We start from the raw sequence: 5,895 nt of genomic DNA on the forward strand, positions 1-5,895 counted from the left end.
GGATGATACGCTGTATATGGAGGTTGGTGGGGTGGTAGGTGAGGACCAGTGGGAGGGGTGGGGCTCAAGGGCGGAGGAGTGGGAAATGGAGGAGATGCGGTGGAGGGCATCGTCGATCACGTCTGGGGGGAAATTGCGGTCTTTGAAGAAGGAGGCCATCTGGGTTGTACAGTATTGGAACTGGTCCTCCTGGGAGCAGATGGCTCTAATGGTAACCACTGTCAATTGTCATTAAAAAAACCATCCAGTTCACCAAATACCATGGGGAAAGAAGTTGAATGCCCCTACCAGGTCTAGCCCACATGTGACTCCAGACCTATGGGGATGTGGTCACTTTGTAACTGCCCTCTGAAATGACAAGCCAGTCAATGGACAATAAATACTAGTGACACATATATCCTGTGAAACTTTTTTAAAAAAATGTATCATTCCCATTGTACTACAGTGAGTGGACCAAGGAGATATCTCATTGACAGGGGTTGGGGTTAGATGACCATATTGAATGGTGGAGCAAGCCCGAGGGGCCGAATGGCCTACTCCCTCTCCTATTTTCTATGTCTCTATCCTGATTTGCATTAATGTGTGAATTATAAATCACCCTCCTGCACTTCTTATTGTCAATGCTTTGACACAGGAAGTGCTCCTCTCAATAGGACCAGGAAAATGTCCTCTGGATAGGGATTTGAATCCCACTAGGGTATGTGGTGAAATTTGAATTCAATACAATTTGGAATTAAAAGCTAGCCTAATGGTAGCTTAATGGTAACCGCTGCCAATTGTCATTAAAAAACCAATCTAGTGTCCTCAATCCACTCACTTGTTTTAATATCAGATCTCATTGTCTTGTTTACAGCAAACTGGCAATTCACCAATGATTGTGAGCAATCTCATTTTTCTTCATAAAATCATTTGCTTCCGGGAAAAATAAAATTGGTCCTCACATAAATCAAGTCAGTGAGGCCAATAGTTTAAGTGGGAGGTCAAAGGTTGGAACGATTGGTATTTGTCACTCTGATAGCACTGTGCAGTTTGCTTATCGCTTTGAGCTAATGCAGCTCTGACCAGGATCATGAGTCTCATTGAGTGATTTACCACAAGAGCTCCTCTCAGGCCGTGAGTTACTCCCAGGGTGGTAATGCACAGGATGAGGTAAATCAGTCCATCGTGTCTGTGATAACTCTCCAAAAAGGAATGTGTAAGTGACATAACTGAACCACTTAAATGAAATGTCAACATGGTTATAATAGGCAGAGAGGAGGCAGTAAGGTAGTCCACCTAAGAAATAGTAAGACAAGTGGATCACTCTCATATCCGATACATTTTCAACCGATTCAAAAAATGGCGAACAATCATATGAACAAGATGTAACAAAACTTGATTTAGTATGTCATTTTAAACAAAACTTCACATTCGTTGTATATTTCATTTTACAGAAACATCCACACACCTTCTCTCCAAGTTCCTGAGCATCATTACCATCCGTGAAAACCATTCAATGCTCAGGCATATTCTGATGGAAGGTCACTGGACTGAAAGTGTTAACTCTGTTTCTCTCTCCACAGGACCTGCTGAGTTTCTCCAGCAACTTCTGTTTGTGTTTCAGATCTTCAGCTCTTGGTTTTGTATTAATGGCATGTTCCATTATTAAGTTTGGGCATTGAATGGCCCGGTCTTCAGTATCATTGCCCGAGGCGGTGATGCTAACCTTTGCATGCTGGCACTTAGCAGCAAGACGTAGGATAAACAGCATAGACACAGGCCATTCAGCCCAACCAGTCCTTGCCAGCTTCACTCATCTTTCTTCATCTAACCCTCCTCAGTGAGGCAAAGAACCACGTGCTCTTCTGAGAAACAAGCATTTTCATCAGGACCCCTTGGGCTCTGCTAATTTTTTTTGTAAACAATGTGCTGGAGATGAACACAAGTGAGTGGCTTCAAAAGTTAGAAGCAGAAATATCTCAAGGATTGTCCAAGAAAAGTGTTGAGGGTGTTTTGTTGTGTAATTCCCATGAATGAAGGTTGGTGCTGGATCCACTGTCCAATACTTCCTGTCTCTTTAAAAACAGAGAATTTTTATCAGTTACCAATCATGAACTGGCACTGACGGTCCCGAAATGAGGAGGCCTGACAGTTGTGCTGTTCCTCCTCCTCTCAGAGCTTTTATTATGCCCTTCTCCTTCACTCAGCTTCTCCTTAATCGTTCCATCATTTCAACTACACGTTGTGGTAACGAGCTCTTCGTTTAGAGAGAAGGTCCCCCACTTACCAACGCCCAATTTACAAACATTTGTACTTACAGACAAGATCCCATTGTTACTGTTCATTTTGAGGATCCAATATTCAGATGTGTGCTCGCACTTATGAGTGGGTATTTTGTATTGTGTTTCTGACTTGTGTACAAACTGACTGATGAACATAGTCAGGGAGAGAACCCATGACTACCCTATGCCAATTGCTGGGGAAGAAAGTTTGGACCAGATTCCCTCTTGGGTTGTATGGTGACCATTTCGCACTGGCAGCCTCTCCTTTTGTCCCTCCTGTCGAGTCAATGGAATTATGCCCTCATTCTGTGTGCAGCCACTGAGCACGTGCAAAGGAGACTACATCATAGCAATGACATGGCGTGGAACTGGAGGCTGGTTCTGACAGGCTCCAAGTAAGATGTCCTCCCTTACCATCCCCTGAATCAGTTCTCTTCAATAAATCCTGTCAGTGTCCATTGAATCGTCCATTGGGCTCTTCAGCCCAACAAGTCTGTGCCAACCAAACCTACATTAGTCCCACTTTCCTGTGCTAGGCCCATGATGTTGAATGTTCTGGCATTTCAATGCTCATCCTGGCATTTTTTCAAGGTTGTGAGGTTGCGAAGGTCAACTATCCTTGACTCTCATGCTTGACTAGAACGTACATCTCATCTCACTTCATTTCCCACTTCACCCTCCAAGCCCCTCACTATCCTGAATCAGAAATATATCACCTTTTCTTCACTGTTTCTGGGTCAAAATCCCGGAATTCCCTGCCTAATAGCATTGTGGGTCAACCCACAGCAAATGGACTGCAGTGGTTCAAGTTGGCAGCTCACCACCCACCTTCTCAAAGGGCAACTAGGGATGAGCAATAAACGCTGGGCCAACCAGTGACAGCCATGATAGAATTAAAAAGATTCACTATTTAGTTATATTTATTTCTCTATCTCTTCTTCTATTTGGCAAATTTCTCACAGCTATTGCTGTCTATAATGTGGCATGACAAAACCATCTGAGATTTCTTGGGTAGATTCATTGTCACTAATCTTTCTTATCGTTATTAATCTAAGCCACTGATACCAAGAGAGTAAGGATACCCACATGGGGTGGTCCAGAAAAGAGGTTCAATCTCGATTAAAGAGTAACAGTTTATTACATGATACTCATTAGCTAGTTACAGTACATCAAAGAAACATGATGGTCATTTGTAGGATCAATATAAGGGTACGTTCATGTTTATGCAACTCAGACAATCTGACACACATGACAAGGCAGGTCAGCACTCCAGTGAACTGCTCCCAGGGGCTGTCCTTTGTATCCTAATGGGCAGAACTCTTCCTGTGATATCAGTTAATCCTTTCAGTGAGTAACCGCTATGCAACCAGCCTGTCTACTTTATCAAACCATTCCATAATCTTAAATACCCCAATTGAGCCACTGCTCAGTTGTTTTGTTTTCCAGTATTTCTGCTCTACAGAAACCTATAGGCTAATGAGTATATATATTATGTATATATATGTTGCTGGGAAAAAAGATATGCCGCCCTGCTGACCCACAGCATGGCCACATAAAAAAACACAGAAGCTGGCCTGTAAACGCAGAAATCAAGCCTGCCAACACATACAGAGACTACCCAGAGTGCCCCAGCCTTGGCCAAACAGGCTAACATAAAACCAGACATGGCCAAGCCACTCCCCAACCAGAGAATATACTTCCTAAAACAGCTTTCACAATCAGCTCCCAGCCCAGATTAGCCCTGCAGTCCCAACACCCTAAGGGCAGGCTCATTTCCCATTGAAACCGATACCGCATAAACAAGGAGGCAGACTGAGGGACCCTGGAAGACTTCACTCACAGGTGGAACAAAATGGACAGACCTGGATGCCAGGAGAAGGGACATTTACACATATTCACGTGGATGGGAAATACAATTAAGAATTCTCTAGAAGACATTCTCACCCACTTAATGGCTAGAATCTCCTGTGTCAATTACAAATGAATTGCTGCTGCCATACACTTGATTAATTTCCATTCAGTTTATTGTTGTTTTGTCACTTTACAATTTTCCCCATTGTACTGTAGCTGCTTTACAATGACCACCTTTGTGTTGTACCCCTATAAAGCCTGCCTGCACCTTCCACCCAGGGAAGAGCATTCTGGCCGTCTGTGCAGAGAATCAGTTCTGTGTCAGCCTGGTCAATTTCTCTTCCACGACATCGCTTTGTTTAATAAAATGTCAATTTCATAGTGATCCTCCTTTGTGGTCTCTGAACCATTGGGCTCAATTCTCCGACACTGGGTATGAAAGGTTTGAGTTATAAAGAAAGGTTGGATAGGCTGGGACTTTTTTTCAGTGGAGCACAGGAGGTTGAGAGGTGATCTTGTGCAGGTTTACAAAATAATGAGAGGTATAGATAGAGCCAATGGTGGTTGTCTTTTCCCTAAGATTTCAAGACTAGGGGCTATATTTTTAAAGTGAGGAGAGAGAGATTTAAAAAGGACATGAAGGGCAAATTTTTTACACAGAGGGTGGTTCGCTTGTGGAATGAACTTCCTGAGAATGTGAGTACAATTACAAACCTAGATAAGTTCATGAATAGGAATGGTTTGGAGGGATATGGGCCAGGAGCAGGCAGGTAGTTTAGACTAGTTTATATTGAGATTATGGTTGGCATGGATTAGTTGGACCAAAGAGTCTGTTTCCGTGCTGTGTGACTCTATGACTCTATATCTCAGGCCCATTCTTCACACTGTAGCATTTATGCAGTCGGATTAATCTGGACTTGCTGGGCACAGGTTTGTGGCTAATGAAACTGATCAATGGGTGAGGTCAACGGGCCAGAGATACACGTGAGGAGTTCTGGAGCTGGTAAAATTTCAGGTGGGAGCAGGCCACTGTTTGGTGACTGAGAGGCAGCAAATGGCAAGGGGGGAGAGATAGATAGAGAGAGACAGAGATAGAGATGAGAGTGGAGTGGGGGTGGTGGAATGGGGGACTTTTTGAAAGCTACAGATCACATGAAACAGGAGAAATGGGATGTCAAACACTGAGCTGCCTTGTGTCACTGAACCTGTCGCCAGCTGCGGATGAATTCCAAATCGGTTTTGTTATGGTCAAGTCTGGTAAGGACTGTCCTGGTTGCTACAGCAAGAATGCTCTTAACCTTCAGTCTTACAACCAGACAGGAAGCTCTTAATGATAGTGCGCTGAGCATTTGCCAGAGTCTTAGGCGATTTTTACTGTGCACTTCATACAATGTGTGGAAGTCTCAGTTAATGTCATGGTGCTGATTACAGAGCAGAGGAAGGGAAAGAGAGCCAGTCCTGTGTACCTGCATCCTGACAGGCAGCAGGAGCAGCCCTTACTGAGGAGGCTGGCGGGAGCTGCCTTCTCACTGCTGCATTCATTAAGGAAGGCCAAAGGCTGAAGCATATGAAGACTTTGTGGAGTTCCTTAGGGCATTTGTGCGAAACATGAAATGACAAATCGTGCTTTAACCAAAATATACACCAGACCCAATTAAAGCAAATCAAGTGGACAATTGAAAATCACATGGGGAGGCAATAGGAAAATTGTCAGGAAGGTGATGGGAAAATCATCAAGGAGATGATAGGAAAATTGTCAGGGAGATGATGGCCCAGTGGTATT

The sequence above is a fragment of the Chiloscyllium plagiosum genome, chromosome 25 (assembly GCF_004010195.1).
Source record: "Chiloscyllium plagiosum isolate BGI_BamShark_2017 chromosome 25, ASM401019v2, whole genome shotgun sequence".
NCBI lineage: Eukaryota > Metazoa > Chordata > Chondrichthyes > Orectolobiformes > Hemiscylliidae > Chiloscyllium > Chiloscyllium plagiosum.